Consider the following 15,726-nt stretch of genomic DNA (forward strand, 5'->3'; position numbering starts at 1 on the left):
TCTCTTGGAATGGTATTGAACAAATTAGTAAATATGAAGCCACCAAACAAACCTAAGTATTTCTAGCATCTCTCGTTTTATAAGATAAAAGAACAAATTTCTCAAGTGCCCTCTATGAAACCTGAGAAACAATTCTGTGGGTGAATTTTAGGGGATCCAAAGCTGAAATATAATTTTGAAATTATGAATCTCAGACAAACATAAATGTACATATGTGAATAATTTTGTATAACACATTAATTAATAAAAACTAGATTTATGATTGGTTTGGGAAAATGTGAGAAATTATGTGTATCTAGACAATTTAACAAAGATTTGTTAAAACAAAATTACTGAGTCACATTATAAAACTGGCCAATATCTACCATAAATCTTCGGCATTACTTGTTCTGCCAGGCAAAAATTATTTGCATATCTAACAGACAAAACTCTACCAATTAACAAGTAATTTTACAAAGACTAGAACCTTTCATTAATAACAAAAAATGAGACAAACTAAGTGCATACCTGTGCTGTGCTGTCCAGTAAGGTAGCCACTAGCTATTGAAACGTGGCTACTTGAATGTAAATTTAAATTAATTAAAATGAAATATAATGTAAAAAGCAGTTCTTCAGTCACACTCGCCACTTTTCTTGTGCTCAGTAACTACACTTTCTGAGACTACCACACTGTACATCACAGAAATTTATCTGGGACAGAGCTGTGCCTATCTAGACGATGCATGGGTGACCATGGCCCTTATATGATATTACTGGAACATGCTGACCACATTTTTGCCTTATTTCAGATAATTTTTCTGACGCTTTTTTTTTGAGATGGAGTTTCACTCTGTTGCCCAGGCTGGAGTACATCTCAGCTCACTGCAACCTCCGCCTCCTGGGTTCAAGCAATTCTGCTGCTGCAGCCTCCTGAGTAGCTGGGATTACAGGCATCTGCCACCATACCCAGTTAATTTTTTATTTTTTAATATTTTTAGTAGACAAAGGGTTTCGCCATGTTGGCCAGGCTGGTCTTGAACTCTTGACCTCAGGTGATCCAACCGCCTTGGCCTCCCAAGGTGCTGGGATTAGAGGTGTGAGTCACCACTCCCAGCTGACACTTTTGTGATAGAATTTATAACCATTTAAAAGTAAAATTAGGTAGTAAATGCCTGTTGCATGAAAGGACTTTTCATATATCAGGACCATGCCAAACTGGATAATTTTATGAGTAAACCAAATGATACATAATATTTTTTGGTAGTGTCACATTTTAAAGAAGTGGCTTTAGAACAACACACACTTTAAAAAATGTATAATATTACCAAAATATAGTATGTATTACTTGGTTTACTTGGTTTCATAGGGGTTGATTCAGTTAACCTCTACAAAACCATGCAAGTTGGGATATTTGTGAATGGTCTGGTAAAACTGAGTAGGGTCAAAATGGGAAGATGTGAGGTAAGGCAACCGCAGTATCTAAGAAAATTTGTGCTTCCTTTTGCTTCATGTAGAATTTTATTTTTCTATGTTCGATTATGATGAAACAGAATTGCTGCAAAATATTGCTGCAAAAGTAACTTTCATATTCAATAGAACCTAGTTTTATAATAGCACCCAATAGTGCAGTAAGGAAATACAACATTATCTAATTGGATGTTATTAAAATGGAGATAGTTAACTTTATAATAAAGAACTACTTTACCATGGTTTTCTCATTAGCAAAATGAAAGTCTTATTTCTCTGAATTTCATTATTGTTGTAAATTTCTTCATTTAGTAAAAAAAAAAAAGGCTATTAATAGCTATTAGGTGCCTATTACATGAACAAGATAGAAACAGGGTCTTCCCATCTGGAGGGTGCAGACTGATAAGGAAGATAGAAAATGAATAACTAATTAATAAATTGTATGAAGAAGTACAAAGGGAAGCCTTCTTTAGTCTCTGGGTGTGTGTGTGGAGGATGCAGTCAAGAAAGTCATCTCCAAGAAAGTGATATTTCGATAAGACCAGAGGATAAGTAGGGATTTTCTAGGCTAAGGGGGGTTTTGGAGGGAATTGAGTGAGGAATTTCAGGAAGGAGATATCATGTAGAAAAGCCCTGACAAAAGAGATAGCATAAGCGTTTGAGTTTTTCATTGGATGGGACACTGCTGGAGTGTCGTATGTAATGGCAAAGTTTGAACAAATAAGCTATGTTTTGCCAAAGAGAAATGTACACTCACCCATGGGATGTAATAATGAGGAATGGGAAGTCTTAGGGACTCGAAAGAACAGTTTTTAAATGTTATTTCCTTTTGTGGCAAAAAGAAAGAGAACAAATTGGTGCAGATTATCTTCATACATCAAATTGCAACAGAAGACTGCATAAGTAAACCACCTCCAAATGACATGCTTCTCATTCACAATTGCTCAAAATGATTCTCTCTGTGGAAAAAAAACTACTTACATAGTCATGGACTTTCCACAAAGGTCAGTTTCGAACCATATCATAGTTTACCCATTCACTGTTGACTCTCTGGGTTGTCTTATGCACACAAGGCTTCTTCCCTGGATGGGTTAAGAGTTAAGTCTTGGATGGGCTTATTGACTTTAGGCATCAAGAAGAGAAAGAGGCTACTCCCTTTGTCTAGAATAACAACCACAATTTTATTGCCAAAAGTAACTCAACCTTTATTTATAGTTTCAGTTATAGGCCATCTACATTAAGATACCTAAATAACATTAAATTTGATTGCAGAGTTTTATATTAGCTAATGAGTAGATTGATCAAAATTTAATTTTGAAGTTTATCTGGTACATCTTGGCATCATCTCTCTTCCTTTCCACATATCTCTTAGGATATATTTATCCAACTCTGTTAGAAATACGTGTTGCTGGGTTTGGCATCTTTCTCGAATGTGAGCACAAAATAATCTTTGTATTTCCAGCACTTACTGCAGTTCCTGGCAAAGAGAGATGCTCAATACATGTTTATTGAAAGAATAAACAAGTGAAAAAAATGAATGTGAACATAGGAGAAAGGAGAAATCTTTAAATGACTTGTTCTCTTAAATAAATGAATTTTTCAATTCAAATGGATGTGATCATATCTAAATTATTTGACTAAATAATATTGAAGAGGCAAGATTTTTCAAACATAAGAATATCAATATAATCATTTATAATATGTTCAACTTTTATCAAACACCAACTAGGTTCAAATCAGCCATAAAAAGAGGTGTCAGACATACTTCTTGCCTTCTAGAAACTTGTGACAAAGTTGAACAAGAAAAATGTGTGCTTAAAAATGTAATGGTCAATGTAGAAAATATATGCTACCTGCTGAATGGGTACAATAAAAAAAGAGAGATGCCAGACTTCGGAAGGTAAAGAGAAATCACAGCTTTGTAAGAGAGAAGAGCCTACGTATTATACTAGACTCCTCTGATTGTTCTTAGATGACTAACCACTGAGTCATAATCTTGTCTTTCTGCATATATTTCTCATTATTTATTTTATAGCTGACTGCCTTTGAATACATTGCTTACATTTTCCACATAAGAATAACTGGAAAAGAGGAGGAAATGAATATTTGTTGATCACCCATTGATATGGTTGGGCTCCGTGTCCCCACCCAAATCTCATCTCAAATTGTAATCCCCATGTATTGAGGGAGGGATCTGGTGGGAGGTGACTGGATCATGGGGGTGGTTTCTCCCATGCTGTTCTCGTGATAGTGAATCAGTTCTCGTGAGATCTGATGGTTTTTTAAGTGGCGGTTTCCTCTCTTGCTGTCTCTCTCACTTGCTGCCATGTAAAACATGCCTGATTCCCCTTCCACCATGATTGTAAGTTTCCTGAGGCTTCCCCACCCATGCAGAACTGTGAGTCAATTAAACCCCTTTCTTTATAAATTACCCAGTCCCAGGGAAGTTCTTTACAGCAGTGTGAAAATGGACTAATACACCTATCATATCCCAGACATTGCAATCAGATTTTTCCATAACATACCTGTACCTTAAATCCCTTTTTAGAACATAACCACATTCATCTGTTTTTTAATTTAATCTGCACCTTTTGCTAGTTGTGGAACAAAACTTACTTGAATGTTTTTCGTGAAACAATTTTGTTATAATATACTTTACCTAAAATAAGCCTCATTTATTTTAATTGTACAACTCAATGAGTCTTGAAAAATGTATATCTCTGTGTAACTATGGGTGTCTTCAAGATAGAGAATATTATCACCCCCCAAATTTCCCTGATGCTTCTTTGCAGTCAACCCTAGCCTTGGGCTGCCTTTAATATGCTATTTGTCACTGCAAGTTGATTTGCCTTCTGTGGAATTACATATAAATGCATCATACAATATGTATGCTTTTGTGTATGTCTGCTTTCACTCCATGTCATGTTTTTGAGTTTTGCTGTGTGTTGTTTCATTTTAATTTATTAGTACTCAATAGTATTCCACCATATAGAAATACTACCTTTTGGCCAGGTGTGGTGGCTCATGCCTGTAATCCCAGCACTTTGGGAGGCTGAAGCGGGTGGATCACCTGAGGTCAGGAGTTTCAGACCAGCCTGGCCAACATGGTGAAACCCCATCCCTACTAAAAATACAAAAAGTTAGCCAGGCCTGGTGGTGGGTGCCTGTAATCCCATCTACTTGGGATGCTGAGGCATAAGAATTGCTCGAACCTGGTAGGCGGAGGTTACAGTGAGCTGAGATCGTGCCATTGCACTCCAGCCTGGGCAACAAGAGCGAAACTCCGTCTCAAAAAAAAAAAAAAAAAGAAAGAAATACGACCTTTTTAAAATCCATTCTCCTGTTGATGTACACTTAAATTCTTTCTTTCTTTTTTTTTTTTTTTTTTTTTTGCTGCTATGAATAAAGTTGCTATGACCTTTGATCTTCAAATCTTTGTGTGGCACATTTTTATTTCTCTTGGTGAATACCTAAGAGTGGAATGGCTGAGCCACATGCTAAATGTACATTTAGCTTTGTAAGAAGCTGCCAAATTTTATTCCAAAGTGATTGTTGCATTTTACTTTCTCCAGTACAAATAGTTTCTCCACATTCCCATCAGCATTTCGTATTCTTAATATTTTTAAGTTTAACGCTTCTAGTGGGTATGTAGTGGTATCTCATTGTGATTAATTTGCATTTCTTTGAAGTCCTAATGGTATTGAGCTTCTTTATGTGAGCTTATTAGACATTCATATATTTTCTTTTGAGAAATGTCTACTCAAATCATTTGCCCATGTAGATGTGTAAGAGTTATCTATATATTCTGGATACAAATTGTTTGTAAGATATATGTATTGCAAATATGTTCTTCTCTCATTTTGCAGCTTGCCTCTTTATTTTCATAACAGCTTAATTTGATATAGTCCCACTTACCAATTATTGTCTTTTATGGTTTGTTCATGGTCTGGTAACAAGTTCATGGAGGAAGAATTCATCTCATGGCTACAATTATTAAAATTCTGTTACTTGATTGATTCTGGATAAGGCAGTAATGTTAAGGATCTTCCTATAAGAATGATTGTTTCTTATACTTTCTATTAGCTCATCCCCAGATAATGAAACAATTCTCAGACATTGTCCTCCTAACCCGTTAGATGTCTAAATAGAAAGAGTTATAGAGCCTCAGGGATATGAAGGAAATGATAAGTCATTCTTGCTATCCTTACGTTGAATAAACATTTTAGTATTCAGACCATTTTTTCCAACACAAATTTCCAGAACCTATTTTTATTAAAGAGAGCAATCTAACGTAACTCATCTGGATATTAGAACAAGAAAGGAAATGAGGACCTTCTTTCCAATGTTTTATTTATAGGATACCTGCCTGAGTTTCCACAGCTTGACAGTGGAATGTCTCCAGTCAACATGTCACTTTCTCTCAAGTAGAATCATGACCCAGGAGTGGCTAAAGTGGTCCTGTTGGCACAGTGAGAGCTTTCTAATTAGTTAGATCTAGGTATACATGCTGGATCAGCAACTTTGGCAAGTCTCTTAAAAGTTCTGAGCCACAGCTTCCTTCATTTGTAAAATGTATAGCTTGGGATATATAAGCCAGTATATAGCAGGCTCTCACTAAGTGATAGATAGACATAGACAGACGATAGATAGATAGATAGATGATAGATAGATAGATAGATAGATAATATAAAGAATGAAATGAGATTTTACTGCTAGTGCATTTTTATTAACAGAAGAAAGGAGGCTGAGAAATTGATGAAAACATATGACAAGACTAAAACTTGGTCTTTATTTTCAATAAACTCTACCTAGGTTTTTGGTCATGATGATAATCTAATAACCTACTTTCATAAAAAGCACTTATTCTAGAAGTCATGGATACTAAATAGTGTCCCTAGCATACAAAACCTAAGAGGCAAGTGGTATCACAATAATTTTCAAAGATAAGGTAAAATACAGTTAAATGTTACTAAGACCATATCTTCCTATGAGACCCTTTAAATTTTGAATTAGTAAATCAAAACTTGAAAACTACAAAAGGACAACATTAGAACACTCACCTACATTCCTCTGCCCATCCCACCATGTCACCCACAGCCCTGTTCCTTAAAGCTAAAGAGGTTTATCACCTATTCAGTGTTTCCATTTGCCAATACAGTCAAAGATGAATATATATTATTTCCTCCCTTTTGTCACACAAAAGTTAGTATACTAAGTTCACTGTTGTGCATCTGGCTTTTAAGAAATATAGTGGCCATGAGAAGCTACTAAGAATCATTCCAATCTTATGTACTGTGCTGCTGAACCAAGAACTCTAAGCTCTTTTTTTCTTCTTTTTTTGAGACAGGGCCTCGCTGTGTTGCACAGGTTGGAGTGCAGTGGTACAATCTCAGCTCACTACAACCTCTGACTCTTGGGCTCAAGCCATCCTCCCACCCCAGCCTCCCAAGTGGCTGGGACTACAGGCATGCACCACCATGCCCAGCTAATTTTTTGTTTGTTTGTATTTTTTGTAGAGAGAGGGTCTCGCCATGCTGCCCAGGCTGGTCTTGAACTCTGGGCTCAAGCAGTCCACCCACCTCCATCTCCCAAAGTGCTGAGATTACAGGGGTGAACCACTGTACCTGGCCTCTAAGCTTTCTTTAAGTAAAAAGTGACCTACCTCCTGGCAATGGCTTAGTTCTCCTTTTGCCTAAGCTGGCAGTAGGTAAGAAGTCAAGGCCTCTATAATATCTGAAGACATAGTCTAGAGTTAAATACTTGCAAAAACAAGCTCTGAGGATTCTGACATTCTACCTTCTGGCAAAATCAGTCTTAAGGGGTTTGTTTTAGCCTGAAGGCTTGTCCTACAAATAAAAGTATATTTCAGCGTAAAAGTTAATGCAGCTTTTCATAGAGGAGTGAATGTTTTCATATGCAAAGCTTGAAAGGGAAAGAGAATCTAAAGCAGTCTTATTTTTCTGATTGGGACAAATGACCAGGAGAAAGCCTTTAAGGCAATTGTTTGCAAAATGACTTAATTATCACCCTGGAGGAAACTGTAAGCCTCTTGTAACACTGTCCTTCAGGAAACTTACAGGAGAGACCTTTCTGGCAGTCGTAATGGTGGGTGGAATACAGTGTTGAAGTCATTATCGTACATGCGGTTTATTTGATGATTAAATTGCCTGGCAGCAGTTTCATCTTTCTGAGTTTATAAGCATCCTAGCTTGTTTTTCAAAAACCTAAAAGTACATGTATATGATATTACTTAAATCTATCAGAACGGAAGGCAGGAGGAAGTTGGGGTCAGTCATACAAATATTAAAAAGTATAAGGTCATTTAAGTCATTCGTAATTTATTTACTAAGAATACATTTGCTATGTCTGCAATAGATTGGCCTTCATTTCTGTGTTTTGCCTCTGCTAATAATCAAGTTTATTTGCATTTTCTGAGTATAAAGCAAGTAATTATGAGAACAAGTTCCCTGAAGACAGCTGAGTGGTAGGTGTAAGGCAGTCTGGCTTCCAGATTTTCTATGTTTCTAGACTGTGAGACAGAAAACAGCAAATCCCTGGAGTCTAACCACAAGGAGGATGCTGCCCACTTGCATATGAAGACCAAAAGCTTCCAGTTGCATAACACTGTGCTTTCCTCTGTGGATGTTGGCCATATCCCAGGACCTTGATAATAGGGCTCATGCCTCCTAAAGTGTGCAGGAAAGCCTTGCAAATTTTGCATCTATGTCAACTCACCCTGTGAGGTCAGCTTTTGGCAGGATGACCAGACCATGTACTACTTTTGGAAGACTGCAGAAGTTGCTGGCAATCCTCAGAAGTGTGTCTTCCAATTTGGAACAAGATTTTCAAGCCTAGATAGAAACAGAGAAAATCACTTTTCTTCCTGGTCCTGTATAACATAATCTCAAGCATTCTTGGACACCCACTCTCATTGCCTAAGCCAATGATTGTGTATCTGGTCCTTAATTCCACACTACTCTGCAGCATCTCATTCAGCTATTGTGCTATTTAGCTTTTACATACTGTAGTTTTCAACATTTTGTGTCACTGTAATTTTCAGCATTTTATGTCACTATATTAACATAACTGAATTAGAAGCTCTTTTTGTGGTGGTATTCTATTATTCATTCAGCCCATATTGATTGAGTTCTTACTATGAATCAGATCCTCTTCTAGGGGCTGATAATAGAGTACCTGTTATCTTGGAGCTCCAGACAGTACAAGGCAAATATGGAAATGCAGCTATAATATGTCAGATGTGAATAATTAATGAAGATCAAGGGCCAAGAGAGTAGGAGCTGATTTTCATTGAATCATGAGGGAGGAAAACTCAGTCCATGTGGAACTTAGGCAGAGTCCTGAGATCAGTGAGGGAATGAGCCATTCAGACAATAAATGCGGGAAAAAGCACCTAAGGCAGAGGGAATGATGACTGGTAGATGCCTGGTCCTTGCATAGCAGTGTGTTTGTCACATTCCAGGAAGAGCAAGAAGGTAAATATGGCTGGAATAAAGAGGGAGAGAGGAGAGTAATAGGAGGTGAGATCAGATACACAACAAAGAGCCAGAGTGGACAGAGCGAATCAGCTCATCGATCCTTGATAGAACTGTGGCCTTTATGCCCAGTGAGATGAGAAACCCTTGAAGAGGTGGGAAAAATAAGAGACATGCTCTATCACGTGTTAATGGTTCACTTGAGTGCTCTTAGGAAATCGACCGTAAGGGAGCTGGGGAGAAGCACAGACCAGTTACAGAGATATCACATCACAGTCCAGACAAGAGATGTTAGTGGTGAAAACCAGTGCCTAGAGGAGCGATTCTGATGTAATTTATATCCAGCAATCATCCCTCGAGATAATTTGGGCCAAGCAATTTGCCTGAATCTGTGCTTTTTACCATTGTACTAACTTATTAAAATAAACAGTGAATAAATGTTATATTAAGAAGATAGATTGATTTCATTCATTGGAAAGTGTGTGAGCCATGGCTACTTGTATATCTCCTAGGTAGCTCATATTGGACCCATTCAAAATGATTAGCAGATTTGGATCTTTAATATTTCTTCTACCTTTCCTGTCTCATTTTAGGGCAAAGTTTTAGTTATTTATTTTTATTTCAAAATGTGATAAAGAAATCTTCTAAGAGAAGATAAAAACCTGTTTTTATTTTCCTTTAAGATTTGGGCTATACTGATATTCTAGCATTTTGAGGCTTAGACAATAGGTGACTATATCTCATCATTAGCAATCTAGACCCAACAGCTTGTTTCTTTTTGAAGGAGAATATAGAGAGGGTCAGGCCCAAGGCTATCTGAGGAAGAAAAATATTTCAGAAAACATTCTTTTCATCACATACACACAAATGACAAATGTTTGGGGTAATGGATATGATAATTATTCTTATTTGATCATTACGTATACATTGTATACATGTATTGAACTATCACAATATACCCCATAATTATGTACAATAATTATGTGTCAGTTAAAAATAATAGTAGCCTTTCCATATTACCCAGAGAGGGTCCATATGACATTATTCTGAATTCCTCTCAGAACTTAAAGGGAAACTTTTACAATGGCCAGAGCCTGTGATGTCCTGAACATGAAAGAGGAGGATGTCCTCAAATTTCTTGCAGCAGGAACTCACTTGGGTGGCACCAAGATTGACTTCCAAGTGGAACAGTACATCTGCAAAAGGAAAAGTGATGGCATCTGCATCCTAAATCTGAAGAGGACGTGGGAGAAGCTTCTGCTGGTGGCTCATGCCATCATCACTGTTGAAAGCCCTGCTGATTCAGTGTCATATTCTCCAGGAACACTGGCAAGTGGGCTTTGCTGAAGTTTGCTGCTACCACTTGAGTCACTCCTATTGCTGGCCACTTTGCTCCTGGAACCTTCCCGCACCAGATCCAGGCAGCCTTCCAGGAGCTGCGTCTGCTGGTGGTTACCGATCCCAGCCTCTCACACTAACCTGCCTACCATTGCTGTGGGTCACACAGATTCTCCTCTTTGCTGTGTGGACATTGCCATCCCATGTAACAACAAGAGAGGCCCCTCAGTGGGCCTGACATGGTGGATGCCAGCCTGGGAAGTTCTGCATAAGCATGGCATAATCTCCCATGAACGCCCATGGGAGGTCATGCCTATCGCTACTTCTACAGGGATCCTGAAGAGATTGAATAGGAAGAGCAGGCTGTGGCTGAAATTCCCAGGAGGAATTTCAGGGTAACTAGACTGCTGCATATCTTGAGTTCACTGCTACTCAGCCTGCAGATACCCCTGGGCCCACTCAGCAGTTCCCTACTCAAGACTGGAGCTCTTGGCCTGCCACAGAAGCCTGGTCTGCAACTCGACTGCTCAGGCCACCAGATGGGTAGGAACAACCACTGAGAGGTCTTAAGCTGTTCTTGCACAGACTCTAAAGCAAGATGGAAATAAGCTTGATGAAAAATAACCATCAGCTTCTAAAAACATTAATAATAATAAAAGCAAAAAAATTTTTTAAAGAGTCATTAGAAGCATTCACACTGTCAATCAGTAAATATTTATTGGGATATGTATTCATAAATATTTATAAATATAAGTATTTATAAATATTTATTAAATATTTATAAATATAAGTATTTATAAATATTTATTAAATATTTATATATAAGTATTTATAAATATTTATTAAATATTTATATATAAATATTTATATTTATTAAATATTTATATATAAGTATTTAATAAATATTTATTAAATATTTATATATAAGTATTTGTAAATATTAAATATTTATATATAAGTATTTATAAATATTTATTAAATATTTATATTTATTATATTATATATTATTATTTATCATATATAATAAAATAAATATAAGTATTTATAAATATTTATTAGCTACCCTGCTGGCCAAGATAAATAGATACAAGGATGGATACTGCAGTCTGGTTGATGAAATAGCAACTAATATACAGCGATGCCAATCACAGGATACAGATATGCAGGATGCTATGAAAACTGAGAAGGGAGGCGGTCTCACTCTATATGGGTGAAGCATGCCACAAGATATTGATATGTGAGATGAAGCTTCAAGGAGATGCAGGTGGACAAGGAGGTCCACTGACAAGTTTTAGTCTTTGTTTGAGAAGACTGAAATTAGTAGGGATTCCCTCTAAAAATGAAATAGTCCACAACTGAAGAAAAACTTGAAGATTATGCCAGTGTCATCAGATGGCAAGAATATCCATAAGTTAGATCTCAGGTATGAGGTAAGACTCCTAATTGCCAGTTGGATGAGACAAAAATCAGGAGGTTGACTTTGGTTTCTGGATGGTAAGAATGTTACTGCTATTGGGAGGATTTGTGGTAAGAACTGAGCCCTCAGTGGTGTCAATAATCTTTAAAGACTTGTTTTGAAGTATTGCTACACGGGTCATACTTTATTCCATGAAAAGCTTCCTGAAATATTGCAAGTGTTTTTGAAAAACAAATTTGGCCTTATTTTATACAGATCAGAGATGCTTGTAGATATAAGAATCTTACAACTAATTGTTTTTATGTGGTTAACACTCTTTTCGTCTTTGGAGGCATTCAAGCTTACTATTAAGATAGAGAGGCTGGAATAAATCAGCTTTGATGAAGATTCTGGCTCTAGTACCTACCTGCTGTCCTTCTTTACTTTAATTAGCCTTTGTTTTGTCATCCAAAAAATTGAGAGTATAATAGTGCCTTCATCACAGAATTATGATGGAAACACAATCAGTATATGTAAAGCACTTAGCAAAATGGCTGGTGTGTGTTAAATACTTAATGCATAAGATTTCTTATTATACTCAATCCACAATTCACTTTTTATATACTTGCATTTCATAATGATTTGGCCTCAAGTAACATACTAACTTATATAACACAAACCAACCTTTATCTAAGAATTCGGGCTTAGGGGCTATGATGAGAATATGCTTCCTAATAGTGAAGAAAAACAGTACAGAGATTTAATGTTTCCCTGTAAATAAAATAAAATCAGTCTCCATGTATCTAAAAAATGTGTATCTGCTTTGGATTATTTTGTAAAGTTTTGCCAGGCAAGACCAAGACAGGATTTTTATGTTTGGCTTTGTTACACCCCAGCCTACTCTCCATAGAGCAGCACCTCCTCCCCACAATCTCCAATCCTATATAGCCTCAAGTTTCTCCTCAACTGCCTTCATTTTTGCTTGTGAAAGAAGAACTCTATCTTGCGTAACTTTTTCTGTCCCCTCCTGATGATGAAAATTTGCCAGCCCAATGTCTCACTCTCCATATTACCTTATAGAAGAATACTAGTTAATATAATAGTGATTGTTAATATCTATGGCCTACTTCCAAATGACGTGGATAAACTAGCAAAGTCCTTTTAATACATTCATTTTGTTTTAGTCTTAAATAGATTTAAACAAAAATAAAAACCTGGGTAATACCAATGCCATTTTGCCATGGATATGAATTGTGAATTGAGAAAGATGGCTGATGATGCTTAATGAATGACCACAGTGGATAATTCAGTCTGAGGAGTGTGAGAAGACTTTTAAACAAAATCTGAATAATAGGTCTTGGCATTTCAGTGCACATGTGTTTGTGTGTATGTGCCCACCTGCATGTATATGAGTTCATTTAAATTCTTTTGCTTCTCATACTTTGCCTACCAAATAATTATGATTTTCCAAAATATGCATGGGTTTCAGAGCCAATGTTAGTTATTAAATTGTGTAATTAGAACTTTGCAGCTTGAGTATTTTATGTTCTCATAAAGATTTTGTGCATAAAGACTTTATTAAATGTTTCTCGGCTGGGCATGGTGGCTCCTGCCTATAGTCCCAGTACTTTGGGAGACCAAGGAAGGCAGGTCACTTGAACCCAGGAGTTCGAGACCAGCCTGGACAACATAGTAAAACCCCATCTTTACAAAAAACACAAAAATTAGCCATGCTTGGTGATGTTGCTGTTGTCCCAACTACCTGGGAGGCTAAGGTGGGAGGATGACTTGAGCCCAGGGAAGTGAAGGTTGCAATGAGATGAGATGGTGCCACTGCACTCCAGCCTGAGCAATAGAGTGAGACCCTGTCTCAAAAACAAAAAACTAAACAAAAACAAGACTTTCTCAGTGGTTGATCCTATTCTATTTAAAATTATAATATTTAATTATATCTACAAAATCATCTGAGTTCTCTTAAGAATTTACAGATTTCCTGTGAGGATGGTGTGATAAAGATATAAGCACTAAAGGGACTTTGGAGTGCTCTGTAGAAGTCAGAATGATTATTGTCGGAATTTGATGATATAGATTCTCCCAGAACCTCACAGCAGTTCTCACTTCTATGCCTTAACACACTGGGATTCACTATGATATATGTCACAAATAATTTCTTATTAATAAAATACAACCATTTCCAAATGAATCACTCAAGTTTACATTGATTTAAAACTCCCTAAAACAGTGTGGTCCTCTTGAGTGTGAAAAAAGGCAGTAGTTACAGATATTTTGTGTAAGGCTTAAAACATGGTCTCAGACTCTAGTGGGACTATGAGTCTCCTGGGGAGGCTGGTAAAATGCAGATAGATGGACCCAACCTGGGTTGAGGCACAAATTTGCATGTTTAATGAGTAACTCAGGTGATTCTGACACAGATGCATAGACATTGCATTTTCACAAACAGTGGTGATGGGGTCAAAGGAAAGCTTCCCATCTGTCCTTTATAGGTTCACTGAAAATGAACTGACAAAAGACAGATTAATAGATGAAAAAGGCATACAGCATTTATTTTAATGCATGTGTGGACACAGAAGCCATACCCAAAGTATGAAACTCAAAGAGGAACTAAATGGTTGAGGTTCACATATGCTCTTCATAGAAGAAAGGTGTACAGATCCAGGAGGCAGACATCATTTTGTAAACTATTCTCTGATTCTCTGTGAAAGATGGATGGGACAAATTATGGAAGGTGAGGGGCAGAACACGGGTTGTCTTATTATGCAGGTAAAGTTCCCCAGGTAACTTCTGGGAGTTGCCCTTAGAAGAATAGGTGAAAAGACTGTCTGGGCATGGTGATGACTCCCAATCTCTTTTCTTCTTCCTTGGTGTGATCCTTCCTGGTTATTTGATGGGGTTTCTAGGGAGGGGGCCTTAAGACAATCGCATTTCTTTTGCAAAGAATCTTCCTTAGATAAGAAAATTTCAGAAAGGGTCCCTTCCAGTGATTCTGGAAAGAGGATCTGAGATACAGGGAGGTAGGGGAAAGTCAGAGAGAGAACTTGGTTCTTAGGCTTATTTCTATGGCCTTTCCATTTTCAAAGCACTCACATGCTGAAACGCCAGGTTTTGGAGAATCATTTTCTGAGCCCCAATGGCAGCTTGACTTCACCAAAGGCAACCAATCTCAAATAGACCTCTTAACTTCCTTCCAGCCCAAATCCCTTGCTCTAACTCTCAGTCTCTAAGACCTGCTGGGGTATATCCTCAGCCAAAGGAGTTTTGGCTCACAGATCCTAACTCCTTACGACAGGTGCCAACATCTGCTAATTCCTAATGAGTTACCCTCCTACTCAACTGTATTATCAGAGATTGCAGAGGAGTTCTCTAGATTGTGTTTCACTTCCACCTACAAAGAAAACTGAAAAACAATTTTTTTATTTCTAAAAAGAATGTTATATTTTTTAAAAGCTGCTGAGTGGGATAAAAGAGTCCAAAGAAAGCTACAATTATTAGCGACTTATCTTGACATAAGGAGAGCTAATACAGAAGGAAGAAAGGAATAACATTTTTCTAATATTCATAAGTGTAAAATAGAGGCTTTGGATTTGGGTGGGGGGTTGGTTGTTTTTTTGTTTTGCTTCAAGCTCTAATAATGTTAGCTGTGTTTTATACTGTCAATTAATACCTCTTAGTAATTGTGCTCTTTGTTTTGGACTTTTAAAAATAAGTACTGTTTAGAAATCCATAGAGACAAGTTTTTAAATATACCTACTGTTATTGAATGGCTCATCATTGATGTTTGGGATTTTGCATCAATTAATGTCATAATTTCAACAATTCTGTGCTTGAACTAAAAAGATAAATGACTCATGCTATATTTATGTGCAACAGAAGTTCCAGCTTTCCTCACTAGTCACTCTAGTATGTCTCTGTCCATTCATATTTGTAAAGGGAACTGCTTCCTTCCATTTTTTATCAATTAAATTAATGATCATTTTCAGAATCTTATAATGATCCAGTGCTAGAATATTAGAAAACAAATATTCTATTTACAGT

The 15,726-nt window shown here is 36.9% G+C and overlaps 1 protein-coding gene and 1 pseudogene across 2 annotated transcripts in view; both read left to right on the forward strand.

Annotated features, from left to right (window-relative positions):
• The window catches only part of RAB27B (RAB27B, member RAS oncogene family), a 174,592-nt gene that overhangs the window by 16,904 nt on the left and 141,962 nt on the right, over window positions 1-15,726 (forward strand). The gene's annotated exons all lie outside the window — the stretch shown is intronic.
• LOC100983494 (small ribosomal subunit protein uS2-like) lies at window positions 10,023-10,680 on the forward strand (annotated as a pseudogene).

The sequence above is a fragment of the Pan paniscus genome, chromosome 17 (genome assembly GCF_029289425.2).
Source record: "Pan paniscus chromosome 17, NHGRI_mPanPan1-v2.0_pri, whole genome shotgun sequence".
Taxonomy (NCBI): Eukaryota; Metazoa; Chordata; class Mammalia; order Primates; family Hominidae; genus Pan; species Pan paniscus.